A 15,001-nucleotide genomic window follows, 5' to 3' on the forward strand; every position below is an offset into this window, starting at 1 on the left:
GATGACAAGAAATCCTAAGGAACAGGGGAGATTGAGCAGCATTTGCTCCAATTCAAAAAGCCTCTGAGATGATTATGATGAAGCTGAGAAGCAAGACCTACCTATGAGAACATAGTGTGCTGGGGAGACTAGTATACAATCCTCCTTTTTTTTTTTTTTTTTTTTTTTTTAAACTGTCCTCACCTGTAGCCAGTTTTTTTATATAAAACCATCATGATGTACAGCAGATATTTATGATGCTTTCATAGCTCAACATAGAGACTACAACAATGTATAATACAACCAAAATCTTAACTAAATATTCTGTATGTTAACATTATTTAAACTTAGGGTTTTGTATTTAGTGTCTAAGGTTGTCATTTCACATGAATTAAGCAGCGATTATCTTGTCTTACAATGATTTTATACTATAAAGCAACTGATCATTTCATCCACAGTCTACTGTCAGCTGGTAATACTCCTGTCACAAAAACCCTATTATGTATCTGTTAAATCCCTTCCTAACCTAAATCCTGAACAGTGAAATCAGAATACATATTTTTTTTTTTAAATGTCATGTGGAGATATCAGAAAGGGTAAAATTAAGTGTCAGACCCCTAATGACTAAATTGCTGGTATACCATACTTGACGTTTATGTCATTATGAAGTACAAGGTCTACAAATCACTCGGAGAATAATAGATGTGCTACGCTAAGTCAGCGACAGGCAAACAAGTCCAAAGGGTTTTGCTTACACACACAAAAAGATCAAAACTGCTAGAAATAGTTTATACGAAGTAAATTAGACCAGCATGATTAAATAAAAGCATGGATATATAAACAAATGGTTACTTACCTAGTAGTAATTGCAGTTCTTCAGGATGTTCATGAAGATTCATAAAGATTCCACTTAGGATTTTCATGAAATCGAGGCACAATTAGATTCCTTTAAAAAAAGCAACATGTTGGAAACAACATCCTAGAAGAGCTGGTTTCTGTAGAAACTAAGGACACGGAGGGCAAGGTAGCCTCAATCACCTCTCAATCATTTCACCAATAAAATTTGGCTGTCAAGACACAGGTGAAAGGTGAGTGGCTGAATCTGAAGTGAAACACTTCCAAAAAATCAGTTACTGGAAAATAAACGTTTTTTCTTCAGGAGAGTATAATCTGTGTGGACAGTCTTTTACAGGCACTAGAGCAGATAAAGAGAAATTCTACTTCAATAATGACTGAAGGACTTCCCATGTGAAGTCTAAATATATCAGAATTTGCTGACATTGCAGAGGCGACCTGGCTCAACTCAAATGAAACTTGATCATCTAGCAGGTTCTTCTCTTCCCCACTATATTATATTATATTTAGTGGCACGGACAATCTAACACCTATGTAGACACTTACAATAAGGATACTGATTGTCCTTTTAGCACTTTCACAAACACCATAGGTTTGATGAGCTTTTACTGACAAAATCCTGTTAACATAAAAGGAAATTGTTTTAATCATACCCAGTACGTGCTTTTCCTTGGCCTAGGAAAATTGAGATGTGAAACAAAGTAGGCAGACTGGAAAAAACTATGTCCAGTTTGGCAGGAACTTTGGATAACCATAACCTTGTACTTGTCAAAGAGAACATCAGAATTGCTTGCCATAACTGACTACCTCTGCCCTAATTTTTCAACTCAAGCAATGGTCAAGAAGAGCTGATTTTATGGCCTCCTCCCATCACTGTCCATAAGCAGAATCAGCATCATAGTCTCGAACAATAGAAGGAGGATCTTTTTTGTTTTGTCACCAAAAAGAAATCAGAAACAGTTTACTGAACTCATAGAGAAGGGGACTGAACCGAGAGATGGTTCTGATTTTTAAGCAACACAAAGTACCCCAAAACACTGGAAAGTATCACTTACAAAAGATCTGGCTGCTCATATCAGTTGCAAGTCCATAACTGAATAGACATTCACCTGTGATACTGTACCTTCGAAAAACCGCACCTGCCTCAGGGGCAGTCTCAAAGATGGCTGTTTCAAAAGTTTAATAACCTTCACCCAGTATTTGTTTTGCATTGTTAATTCAGTGACCTGCATATAAGCCTAAATGGTTCTCACTCTCAATATCCTCAGCTATGACAGACACAGAAGATTTTGGGCTTCTCTGGATAAGGATATATACCAGTTATTAGTTTCTTAAGTTTATATACCAAATTTAACAGATTTGTTTTACAGGAAAAGTCTAAGGAGATGGATGCCTGTTCTTAGTCTGTTATTGCAGAGGTGGAACTGAGCTGCTCATTGCTTCCAGCCTTCCTGAACTAATTCCATCTGTTTGTAAGGAAAAGACTGACTTTTTTCCTGGATGAAAAACAAGATTCTGTTTTATAACAGAATTGTGTAAACTGTCCACAGGACTCCCTCAGATCAGTGGGAGTGAGATATTTAACTTCCCTTCCCCACAGCTATAAGTCTTGCACAAACTTAAAGCTGCTTCCATTTATAAATTTGAAACATTGAATTCAATTTTTAGACACAAATATCTAATAAAACAGTGTCACAGAGTCTTGAAAGGCTGTGATTTTGCGACAGCCTGTACCAGTTCAAGTTATGGCCTGAGCTATGCTAATTTAAGTTCAGAACAATTTAAGTAACTTCAATCAACATTGAGAGAAAGTTCCACCTCTCAAACTACTTCTGTTAGTATCCAAGTATTCAAGCTTTCTTCCAACAGATACAATAAATTTTGATACAGAGATTCTTTACTTACTTAAAAGAAAGATGAGTTTACACCAGTTGAAACAGAGAAAAAGCTACAGCATGGATTTGTGAAGTCCTTTTGGGATTCATCAGTACTGCTACTGAAATACAGAGTATGTGTGGTATTTGACAACTCATACAAGAAAAACAGAAGACCTTAATGCTATATTAGGAAAATCTGAATTTACAATTTCATTTATTGTAGAAAACACCTTTGCCTATTATTTTGATAATTCCACTTGACACATCTATAAAAACAATAGCAGAGAACCAGGAAGTAAGCAAACAGACTAAATATTTAAGTATATCTCTGTAAATACAAACTAATAAGCCTTGATCACCATTGCATGAAGCGTTGACTTCAAGCATAACTGATGTCATTCCTCTGTGAACCATCATACTTGCACAAATACAGATGGAAAAGGCCCTTAAATCTGAAGAGATTAACACTACATGGTGGTCCTCCTTGCTGAGATTCTTTGCAAGCCATAGACTTCAATCATAAGGTTTTGTCTGAAAAGTCCAGATACATAAAAACACATGCAACTGAGTGTCCCCTCCCACTCAACAAAAAGCTCTCATATACAACAAAAAGGAAGGTAGGTATGTGCATATAACACAAATATCCACAAGCAGATACATCAAATTAATTTCATTTGTCAAGCTTATACATCAACTTTCATCCTGATGAATTTAAAATGACTCTTACTTGGTACAAACATACAGTTAAAATGACTCTTACTTGGTACAAACATACAGTTAAATGAGCTTGCTTTAGTTCGCACTCTGAATACGAAGTAGAACATTGCTTAGCACTCCGTCATTTCAGACCATTCCTAAGGAGAAAAAGTATGCCGTATTCCTAACGTATGTCATCATTTGCAACACTAGTGTGAGAAGTACATAAATTTTAGAAGAAGTTTTGAATTGAACATGAGTACAAAGAAGAGGTAGAAGGTAGTCCAAGTGTTTTTATCACAATGTTAATCAGGTGAACTAAAAAAAAAAAAAAACACTAGTTAAAACAAACAACTAGAAATCTTTGAAAAGTTATCATATAAACCATTCTGACTGGATAAGCCTGTACACACAATTCATGCATAGGCTTCCATGTCACCACCGCAGCCATCAGACCATCAGCAACAAGGCACAGTTTTGATATGCAGTTACTAACTGAGATCATGAAGATTATTTCTTTTCAACGGTATGCTTTCTTATGTTAAGAAGGGCCAATTGCAGCATGCTATTTGACACCGAAAACAGTAGTGTTTTAGTACAAATGTAAGCCACAAGGAAAAAAAGAAGTGTTAAAAATTCACAGACACTATTACATGCAACAAATACTTTGGTTGAGAAATTTTATTTTCTCGGCCACACTAGATACTGACATAATGTTAACGACATGGCTAGGTTAGACAGCTTAATTACTGAAGGAACTGGACAAGGATAATCTATGACATTCTGTGGCACCCATCTCCCCCCCTACAATTTAGCACTGAAGATCGCAGCTTAATTTCTTTTTACCGACAGGTTTGCTGGAATATGAATATTTATGCACGAAATATTAGGCGATCCCTTTGAATTTCCTCCCTGTCATAGGGGCAGTCACAGGGGAGTGATAAATAATGCATCGCAGCCACCCACTATCAGTGCAACTATAACTTAAGGCACTATATGCCCTTGTCTACTAGCACCATAAATAACTGATCACCGCACTCTAGGGAAGGTGGGTGGTTGTTTTCAGTTATAAGCAGGATATATGTTCAAAGAACAGATTACAGATAATTGTGTGTGCATTTATCTGTATTAATTATTCATTAATAATTATTCATTTTTATGTCCCCTGTCAGCTCAGCTGGCAAAGCAGTGCTGTATTGAAGACAGCCTCACAGCGAGTTAGTTGTAAGCCAAATAAAAGCTTACATTACATATTTTAAGAAACAGCTACATTATACATTTGTTTTAGAACCTAAATATCTCCTAAATCAAAGTCTATTCCACCCTATCAGAGCTTCATCTTTACTTTATAAAATGCACAAAGCTGAAACAGGGATAAGCCAAAAATTTACATACATTTCTGAGACTTAAAAATAAAATGAAACATCAGTGTACATGAATGCACACAGTGATAACTAGCCAACTAAAAATTCACTAAGAATTACCAGAATTTTTACATTCAAACAGTTCCCGTCCAGCATAAAACAGCAGAACAGCCCATCAACAGCAAAATCATTTGAGCAAAATCTTGACGTTATTTTAAAGCAAAGCCACAGTTTTATTGTCCCAGAGCAACCAAGGCCAATGCTGTCTACGCCACTACGAGCAACAGAAGATACTACTCAGTCAAGATCACATCACATACGTGCATGGTCAAAATACGCCAGGAAGTCACTACAAAACACATTTTTCTACTATGGACCATTTGACAAGATGATAATAACAGTCCAAAACAACTTTACTGCAGGGAACTGAGTTTCTCTTCAGATCTCTTCAGAAAAGGAGCAAAAAGGCATGAAGTAGAAGGTATTCAAAATGTGTTTGCATTTTTTCCTCATGGAAAGGAGAGTCTTTCCTGAAGCCTCCATTACCAGAAATGAGCAAAGAAAACAGAAGAATTCCTTCCTATGAATCCCCGGACAATTGCAGTCTGGAGCCTCTCAAGCTCCAAGGCTGCCTCACATTAGCAGGGAGGAACATCAACTACGAAGTATTTCACTCCTCAAGACTCAGGATAATTCTGCAAAAAGGTACGGTGATTTGGCCAATCATGAACCAGCTCTCTGCTCTGCCACTGCTTGCTGAGAGACCATGACAAAATTTCACTGTAGAATACTCCCTGCGCAATGGTAGCGTGCATATAAAAAAAAAAAAGGCAATTAGTTTACATCACTGAACTCCCCCAAATATGCTTTATGTAAGCTACCTTTATCAGGAAATCACAGCTTTTGCCAAATACACTTATGGGATAAATACAAAGTAGGCACTGACATTTACATTTAACACTCTATAAAAATCCCAGGGAATCCTGCACAGCAGCTTTTGTTAAAATGAAGAAATAACCAAATTAAAAGGTAAAACGTTGACAGCGCATGTGCTAACAAGACGCTCACCACCACCATATGCCACGCCTGCGCAGTGACGCTCAGTGGGGAGCTCCCTGGTTGTCCCCAACATCACAAAGATGGTCATGCAAGAAAATCAGGAAGTCCCGAAACCCTGGTGTCCTGTGATTTCATTAGTGAGGTAAGTGGTGGCAATCTATTACCTAATTGTATGTTTCAACCCTTTTTCCACAATTAGGCTGAATGAATTGCTTTTTTTTTTTTTTTTTTTTTTTGGAAATGAATTAAACTAAAATGCATTAGAGCTGTCACTCTATCAAACTATCCTTACAGAAGGAGTGTAAAAGATCCTTCAATACCTTTAATTCTGCAGTCCTTTACATTTGTGTACATGACACCTGAAACATCACATTAGATTGAGCAGATCCACTTTGCATGGCCATCCGTACACTCGCTTGCTAATTCTTTCTCAGTTCTCACTTTGCTGAAAATCAATTGCACTGTTGATGAAAATTCCCGTAGAACATACTCTAGTTTTGTTTAAGCCGTAATTTCTTCAAACGTTTCTAGAGAAACGCATCTTCATTTCACACGCAGCATAAACACAGAAAGCACATAAGGCCTTTTCCTTTTATGCCTAGACTTTCTTCATTTATAAAGCAAAATACCAGGTTTTGAAGAAAAGGAAAAAGAGACGGCACTTGCAATGTTTCCTTCATTATTACACAGTGATGTAAGTTATCTCAAGGAAAGTTTAATACATTTGCGATTACTTGCACTTTTTGTCTACTGTATTTAAACACGAGTTGATTTTACTCGCGTTAGTAACAAAAGATGCTCAAAAATAGCTCTACTTACAAAATTATAATTGCTTAGTGCCTTTTCTGATATTTTTATCTTAATAAGGAGTTTATACTTGCACAATAAATTCTGTTTATCTACCCTTCTTGCCAGACATTTTGAGTCCTTTCACATCTGGTGTTTCTCTTAGTTCTCCTCCTCCTCCTCCTTTTTCTTCTATTCCAGGAAGTTTTTTGTTTTTCTTGTTTGAAGTAAAAAAATCTTTACAGTACACCCTCCACCACCAAAAACAAAAAAAAAGAAAGAGATGAACAATTCCAGAACGAATTAAGAGGGCCCTGAATTATACATATTTTAAACTTTTGAGAACGTTCCGGGGAAGGAACAGACTACCAATTCTTTTGTAGCCATCAATATAAAAACAAGCTTTATTATTTACTGCTGTATTTCTCTTTCATTGCCTCTTCTCAAAACTTCTTTGCCCATCATCGCTGCAACTAACATTTATTCCTTGCTTCCCCAAAACATCTCCTAAGCACATATTATTATTATATTATTACTATACATTATTATTATATTACATTTCTAAATACAATCTTGGAGGCACAAGGCATTTCCAACCCTTAGCTTTCAGGTCTAGTCTGTATTTCCGCAGCGGTGGACCACTCCGAGCGCAACGATTCACAAACGCTGAGGCAGGATCTGCCCGTGCTGCTCGCTTCCCCTCACAGCCTTGCTCCTCTCTGAAGGCTGCAGCCAGGCAGAGGATTGGTGCAAGTGGCTCCCTGCTGCAACAGCCCCACTGCTCCCTGCATGAGCCTAGCTCCTTTCTGGCTACTGACAGTGTTTCTTTTAAGAAACACGGAGTATGCATCCATTAATGCACCGCTCCCTTGTCAGCCAAATTTACCTGAAATTCTCTACTTTTAACTCATTATCCCATCTTCTCCCAGCTCTTAGAAGCAACAACGGCCATAAATGATAGAAGCAGAGGAGAAAACACAGGTGGAAGCATAGCTAGCAATTACTGATACGAAGGGAGGCATGTATCATAGCTCAGGAAGCTTTGCTACCTCTCTTTGGAGAACAGCTCTACCTCAGCGAATCTCAACTAGTTTGCCAGAAAGGCAGCTATAATTAGTATTTCCAGGGGATGGTCAGTTTAACCAGGCTGCAGCCATCAATGCACCCATTAACGCCACTGCTCCAACCGGCAGGGCGGAAGCCCTGAGAAGGCAGACTTGCAGCCCTGTCGTGCCAACAGAGAGAACATGCGCCTTTCCACTCAGGGTGCATCCATGTCCGACACGACCTGGAGCTGCTGGGTAACGAGGATTTGAAGAAGGTTCTCAGATTAGAAATCCTCCTGCACAACCTTACCTCTTGACCAAAAACGCAACAGGGGAAAAAGGGAAGCTGAAGCAGCGTGTCATGAAGTGACTATCTTTACCGCAGATTCAAAAAGCTATTAACCAAATTCCTAAGTGGTGAATAAATTCAGTGAGATTACCTACATTATTTGAAACAAGGCCTATAAGAAGTGCCTCCATTCAGAAGAGTTAGCCAGCAAAGCAAGAGACAACTCTGATTCAAGGGTTCAGGTTCAAGCCCTGATTCAGGGCTGAGAGAAGGGAATAAAGCGCAGTCTGGAGAAGACTTGCATGGGTTGGGATCCAAGGCTCTGAGCTGCCTTAAAGGGTAGAGATGAGCCTGTGCGGAAGGAAAGGAAATGAGGAGTCACAGGGGCTCACTGGGGATATTCGAAACATATGGAACTAGTATACTGAGACTACTTGGCCTGCTTGGTAACGCAGTTATAGCTAGTTTTGTGCTTACCTGAAGTTTGCTGAGGAGTCAGCGTACGAGATCTCCTGCAAGGATTCTATGCGCACATAAGGGCTCTCACTGAAAACTTTTGCAGAAGAACCATTTACGTTGCTTCTCCTGAAAGAGCAAATATTTTACCAAAATAAATACCACTGGATAATACGTAACACTTCTGAAGATGTAGCATGACGAAACAGTGATTTTCCTACTAAATGTCAATAAAGCATGAAACAGTAAGATCTTAATCCTGTTTTAAGTGAAAATGTTAGTGCAATTTTAACTAAGAGGCTGCTTTAATAATAAAGATTAAAAAACAAAAATTGCTTAATTTTTTCTACAGTGGATGCATGCACTTAGATTTATTTCGACTGAAAAGAAAATGCTCAATGCATACATGTCCTACGAGTTGCTAGAATGCAAAAAATAAAAAAAAACAGAAAAACACAAAAACAAAAAAAAACCCCAAAGGACAACGGCATTCTTTCCCAAGCAGGATAGTGTTAAATGTGTTTCTTTTGCAGGGAGACCATTTGGCAGAGTATTTGATTATCCTATTTACTAATTAGTTTGCAGGAAGATTATGCTGTACGTAAAACAGACCGATCTAGCTGCTATTATAATTGCAGAGAGGAATTAAAGGTAAGAAAATTACACTTATTTTTCAGTGAAGTACACGCTAACTAAAATCCCCGGAACTCCAGAAAACACTATTGCAAACTACAGAACGTTATACAAGCTCTTACCTACTTACTCAGAAAATTATGTCACTATGTCATTAAAAAGGCTATTTATATTCATACGTCAGACCATGGCCTTGGCCTCTCTATAACCAGCAGCGCATGTTTAAGATGAAGAGCACCGTTTCAATTACAGTTGAAAACGGAAAAATAAGAAATAAAGTCAAATTAATTCACAATTAAGCTTCAGATTTCTTTTCCATCAATTTTGTATACCTTGTTTTCCAATAGTCTCCTACAGAGGAAAACGCACATGAGAATGAAGTCTTCAGGAAGCAAAGGAAGGGAAATGAGAAAATAATGAAATGATAAAAAAATTTGTCTCATAACTCTAAGATGCAGAATTGTCACCGTTTGACACAGTGACATTATTAAAGCTATTATCGTTAAACGTCCACAAGAGAAGAGCACAGCAGAAGACTGTTCTCGTCAACGCTGTTCTTCCTCAGTGACAGTCTGCAGCTTCTAAGGACGCAGCTGTTCAAATACTTTCCCAATTTAGTACGCATACTAGTTTTACAGATGTAACACGGTTCTCACAGTGACCTTTATGGAACAGCAACAACAAGCTCCTCCAGAGGCCTTTCCCAAATCGTTATAAAACAGATCAGCAAATCTTGGAGGGGGGAAGTTACTATGTTCTAAAACTCTGGACAGATTTGTTTCAATTATTTAATTTTACATTTGGAATTGAAAACGGCTGAACTGAAAGCAATGAACCAAGTTCATTTCAATAACAGTAGAGATTTAACTGAATCCGTTTAAAACTCCAAAGCACCGAAAGGTACGCCGAGCTACGCTGCCAAAGTATTGCTGAAGCTTTCGAGTGGCGAGCGTCCCGCTGGAAGAGCCCAAGCGCGCCAATGCTGCGCGTACCAAGGGCTCAGAGCCAAACAGCTACAATTTGCAAGGATTTCAGAAGCTGAAAGCCCAAAACTGCAGTCCTCAACCCCCTCGTTGTGCTGCTGTCTAAATTCGGGAAACACTTGCGGTTTTTAACGCTAGAGCTCTCCACACGCGTGATCCAGGGGCAGCACCGGGGCTGCCTCTGCCCAGCCGGCGCTCCTGGAGCAAGGTGCTGCTCCTGCCGCAGGCCGGGCCAGCTTCCTCTCCGGCAGGGGCTCCTCACAAAATAGCCTTTCAAACATCAAATGGGGTGTCCCCACACACACGTATACGCAGTCTGCTGCAAGAATCAACAACTCACTGAAGTCAGCAATTAACACAGATTTATTTTAATTAAAAAAAAAAAAAAAAAAGGGAACGCGCTTGGATCTAGGATTGTTACGCGGCAACGGGTTCTGACTACCGCTCGCACAGGCAGGAACGGCTTACCTTCGCATTACTGCCTGCGGATATCCTAACTCCCAGCCACTCACGCCTCCCCTGCTAGGGATTCCCCCGCTCCCGCCGGGCGCAGCCCGGGCCTCGCTGGCTCGGCACCGCTGGGGAAGTGGGGAGGTAGCTCCGGGCAGAAGACGGCCAAGTTTCCCAGCGTAGGTCAGGTGCTGACAGAGGAAACAGCGTCAGCAGATTTGCTTCTGCACGTTCCCAGCCCTCTTCCTTCCCCCAGCTGGAGGTTTTTACCTCCTCAGTTATGCAAATACTGAATCATTTGCTTACGCCGCCAGGTTTTAAGAGTGGAGGAACAATAATATTTGTTTTCTGGTTCTGTTCTCCTGAATCGGTTGCAATTGTGCTTACAAAGCAGAACTGGATCCAACACAAAGTACGACCCAATGCAAAGCTCATCTGTACAACTGGGATTACACAGTTCAACTTTTCTCCTAATACCTTTTTCTACTCTGCTTTTCTATTCTTCATTCTTATATTAAAAATTCACTAACCAAACCAAATATGAATCAATAACCAACCAGGAGGCGAAGATAAGGTATGATCATTCTCCCTTTTTATAAAAATAACTTCCAATTAGCTTTACCCCACTTAGTTTATGTACTGATCTCAAATCTCACCTTCCAAAGGCGTAATGGTTTGCCACACTGTGAAGTAAGGAAGATTTTAAAAGTCGCAAATATCACAAATCTATTTAAAAATTTACAGAGGAAAAGCCTACTAGTGGCTCCAACGCTAACTCAAAGTATGTTCCACCTGTACTACGAAGCTTATTAAAAATTAATCTTTCTTAGATCTGGTGATCCACATTAGAATTAATTACCCTCTGTGAAATGCATGCTAATGTTTGAAATGCAATCCAAATGTGGTTATTTCAAATCCAGAACACTCACACTGAGAATATATAAATTACAAAAAAAAAAAATATTTCAAATGCAAATATTTGGGATAGGAATCAGAATTTTTCAATTGGTTTACTCAGCATGTAATTAAAACGTAAAGCAGGAGAAACAGTCTGCAGAACACGCATACTTCCATAACAAAAACACTGCTGTATTTTTTCTTTACGAGGCAGCAAAAGAAATAAACTAATACCTGCATGACAAATTTGTACAAGTCTGTAAAACAAACAAGCTGTCCAGCACGCTGGAGAATGCCGTGGCTATTGCCTTCCAGGAGAGCGGAAGCACCCTTTCCAGCTGCGCTATCCCTGCTTCCTCTACCCACGTGCCACACTGCTGACTGCAGGCTGAAGGTAAGCGCAGTGGTCCTAACCTGAAGCGTACTGTACATTGAGGAGCTGGTGATCCACACGTCCGTTGACCTGAGTAGGCGCAGCTGTGCTGTGCTGCACTGCACGTTTTACTTGGCCCTCAGGACTGTGCTGTGCTGCACGTATCCCTTGCGTAGGATGAACTTAGCTGGCCGACCATAAAGAGCGAGCCCACTCCTGCGTGGCTGTGGGCGTTCTCTGGCTCAAGCCAGGCATTAACATGCCGATCTGTCGGACTGGCTTCATCTTCACTGTAACGCTTTAGCAGCGATCTGAAATGCACATATTGTCTTTTTCAGAAAGTGCTGTTCTGAATATAGGTATTTTTATATCTTCCTCTTTCAGATAAGACATTTTATTTGGGCAATTTTAAATCCCCAGACTGAAGGAGGCTCCGTTCCTAACTTTTTTCCCCCCCCTGTAAAATACACTTTCTGCTCTTGCCTGTACTTCATTGAGATCTTTGCTGACTTCTTTTAAATCTCTTCACTGAATTATTTCTGAGGAGTTTGTAGTTTAATTATCATCCAAATTTTATTTTATTGAGATGATTTCAGGATGTGGTCTTGCTCAAAAATTAATTTCTGCATCCTCTTTTGAAATCATGGCATTTCTTTCAGTACAGTGCAATCTGAATTGGGAGGCTTCAGCATAAGGTTCTGAACAAAATTTTGAAACAAGCCTTATGCATTCAAAGAGACTTCCGCTATTGCTTACAGTAACCATATTAAACTTTTCTTTCGTGCTGTGGAAGGGAAAAAGCTGGATCCAAACAACTTGTTTTGATAAGCTCCTTTAGCGTAACAAAACTTACCACATGTAATACTTCACTGTGCTTGGGAACTAGGACGACTTTTTTTTTTTTTTTCCCCTTCCCAAGGAGGTCAAGGTCAATTCATCCGTTATGGATGTGATTGCTAGCAGACAGTTTTGCCACTACGAATTCGTACATCTGCAGGGCTTTGAATTATTCTCAAGAAAACTGTCGTGTTCAGAGTAAAGAGGTATACTGACAAATACTTCCCTTTTTTTTTTTTCTCCAAAGTATGCTGCTACCATGCACAGACCTCAGACACAAGAGAGAAGAGAAAAAAAAGACAGAGCTTTCTAAAACTTACTGCTTTTCCCTTGGCTCCACAATGAGATTCACAAGCCCACCTGAATTTAAAGCAGGTTTAATAAATATGTGAGATAAAGGAAAAGTCCCATTTATAACAATAAGTCTGGCTTATGGCACAATCGATCTATGAAATTATAGCTCTGAACTATTCAACAACAAACGAAGCAGCAGCTACGTGATATTCTACATGGAGAACAGCTGTAATTCAGCATTACTATGTAAAGAGAAAACCATGTCCAAAATGTCTAACCGTTCCCCATAAATTGGGCACATTCAAGAGTTTAATAATCCTTGCATAAAGAAACTAGGAAGTGTCTCAAGACAAAGTATAACATGAAAGCATGAATCTATTTCCTGTAATCTGCAGGAACCCAAACGCATATTAGGTCCAAATGACCTAAAACTGTCAAGACTTCTTTGTTAAGAATAAGTACTACACTGGCTTTTCACAAAGAAAATGTACTTCTTATACACGTCACTGTCAGTCATTACTGCTGCCCACGGCAGAATTTCTTACAACGAGCAACCATGAAGTAAAGCGTAAGGGCAGAGACTTCACGCAGTTAGGCCTAACTGAGCACCTTTCCACAACCTTGAAATATGAAAATCATTCCCTAAAGAAGATGCGTTAGGCCATTGACCCCCTCTTTGTTAAGAAAAAGAACAAAAGAATCAAGCATAATGGAATAAATAACAAAATAAGGCTCAGAAGTGAAACTTTAAAAAAAAAAAAAAAACAACAGTTTCATTCTAATCTGTAAAGAGAACGACTGCAGGAGGTTTCACAACTAAACTGGTTCAGAACATTCTGAGCTTTTTCCTGGTGAAGTTGAGTAACATGCTGCTAAACAGCCATGAAAGTAAATCCTGTTTGTGGTCCGGAGTCAAATTATTTTACTCCCTCTAAATCTAAGGTATTTTTCAAAAACTAAACATTTTTTCCCTGCATAGCAAACATTCTTTTTACTGGAAGGGCTGATATATAATACGTTATATTTTTCAATGTAAAATTTAAGTATGCAAAAGATACAGCTCAGGCCTAGAAGCAATAGATGTATTAGCTGTAATGGATGTAACAACAAGCACATTAGCACCCTTTTTGTTGACAATTCCCGCGTTTCAATACTTAGAAAGGTGCTCTACACCAGAATATTGATGTAGCATAAGCTCAGGATATTTTATGTATACCATAGTTAAACACAAATATCTCCAAGTATATATAACTATATTCTAACAGTTTATATGAAAATATGGCTGTCCAGACAGACCAATTTGTCTAGTAAAATTAATCTACTTTACCACATAAGTGCAACAGTGTGCCAGCATCACTGGTAACAGTAGTATTTCAAGTTCTTTTAGAGAGAACAGTTTTGGCCCCTCAACACTCAGTGTGTTTCCAAAACACCTGGACTAGAAACGTCGTTCATACTTTAATTGCACTGTACTCCAATGCAGAGCCAGTATTTTATAACCTCAGCTCATGACATCCTGCCTTATCTACCACTTGAAAGAGTGATGAGTGCAAATCACAATGCCCTTTAGTGACACTAGTCATGAAATCTTTTGCTCCTAGAACCGAGACAGTAATACCATGACAGGAGTTAAAAATACAAATTACATGGTATTATACAGCCACTCCAAATCCATAATGAGTTTTTTTTTAAATAAGAAAAGAATATTTCTGAACAATCCCCCTACAGAAAATATAAGTGCCCATTTTCGTAATAAAATATATATGCATGTATGCATGTCTACCTATATCTATGCATACATATATACATGCAAAAATAATTTCTCTCATAAAATCAGTCTCCAAGGATCTTACTGATCAGTTCCTCATTCAGTCAGAGTAGCAACTGGGAACTAGAATTTTACTCCTTGCGGTAGATGAGACTATGAATTTAAAGTATTTTCACTTGTTAAGCCTTTACAAAGCTTAAATTTCATATTTGAGAACTAAAACTCAAAAGTGTGATGGATATGTTAATGGCCCATTTAAACGTCAGAATAAAAACCTATTTTCTACTCTTGGTTAAGAGTATTTACAACTCTGAAGACTTGAATAAAGCCAATTCAGACAAAAGTTCAACCCCTGCTTT

At 38.7% G+C, this 15,001-nt stretch overlaps 1 long non-coding RNA gene across 1 annotated transcript in view; it reads right to left on the minus strand.

The window, feature by feature from the left end:
* The window catches only part of LOC104150471 (uncharacterized), an 86,908-nt gene that overhangs the window by 23,558 nt on the left and 48,349 nt on the right, over nucleotides 1-15,001 (minus strand). Inside the window, exons 10-12 of the long non-coding RNA XR_011137284.1 lie at nucleotides 8,429-8,536; nucleotides 2,740-2,830; nucleotides 836-925 (exon numbers count right to left, since the gene is read on the minus strand). This is a non-coding gene — a long non-coding RNA (uncharacterized lncRNA). The remainder of the gene's footprint in view (nucleotides 1-835; nucleotides 926-2,739; nucleotides 2,831-8,428; nucleotides 8,537-15,001) is intronic.

This window comes from Struthio camelus, chromosome W, assembly GCF_040807025.1.
Source record: "Struthio camelus isolate bStrCam1 chromosome W, bStrCam1.hap1, whole genome shotgun sequence".
Lineage (NCBI taxonomy): Eukaryota > Metazoa > Chordata > Aves > Struthioniformes > Struthionidae > Struthio > Struthio camelus.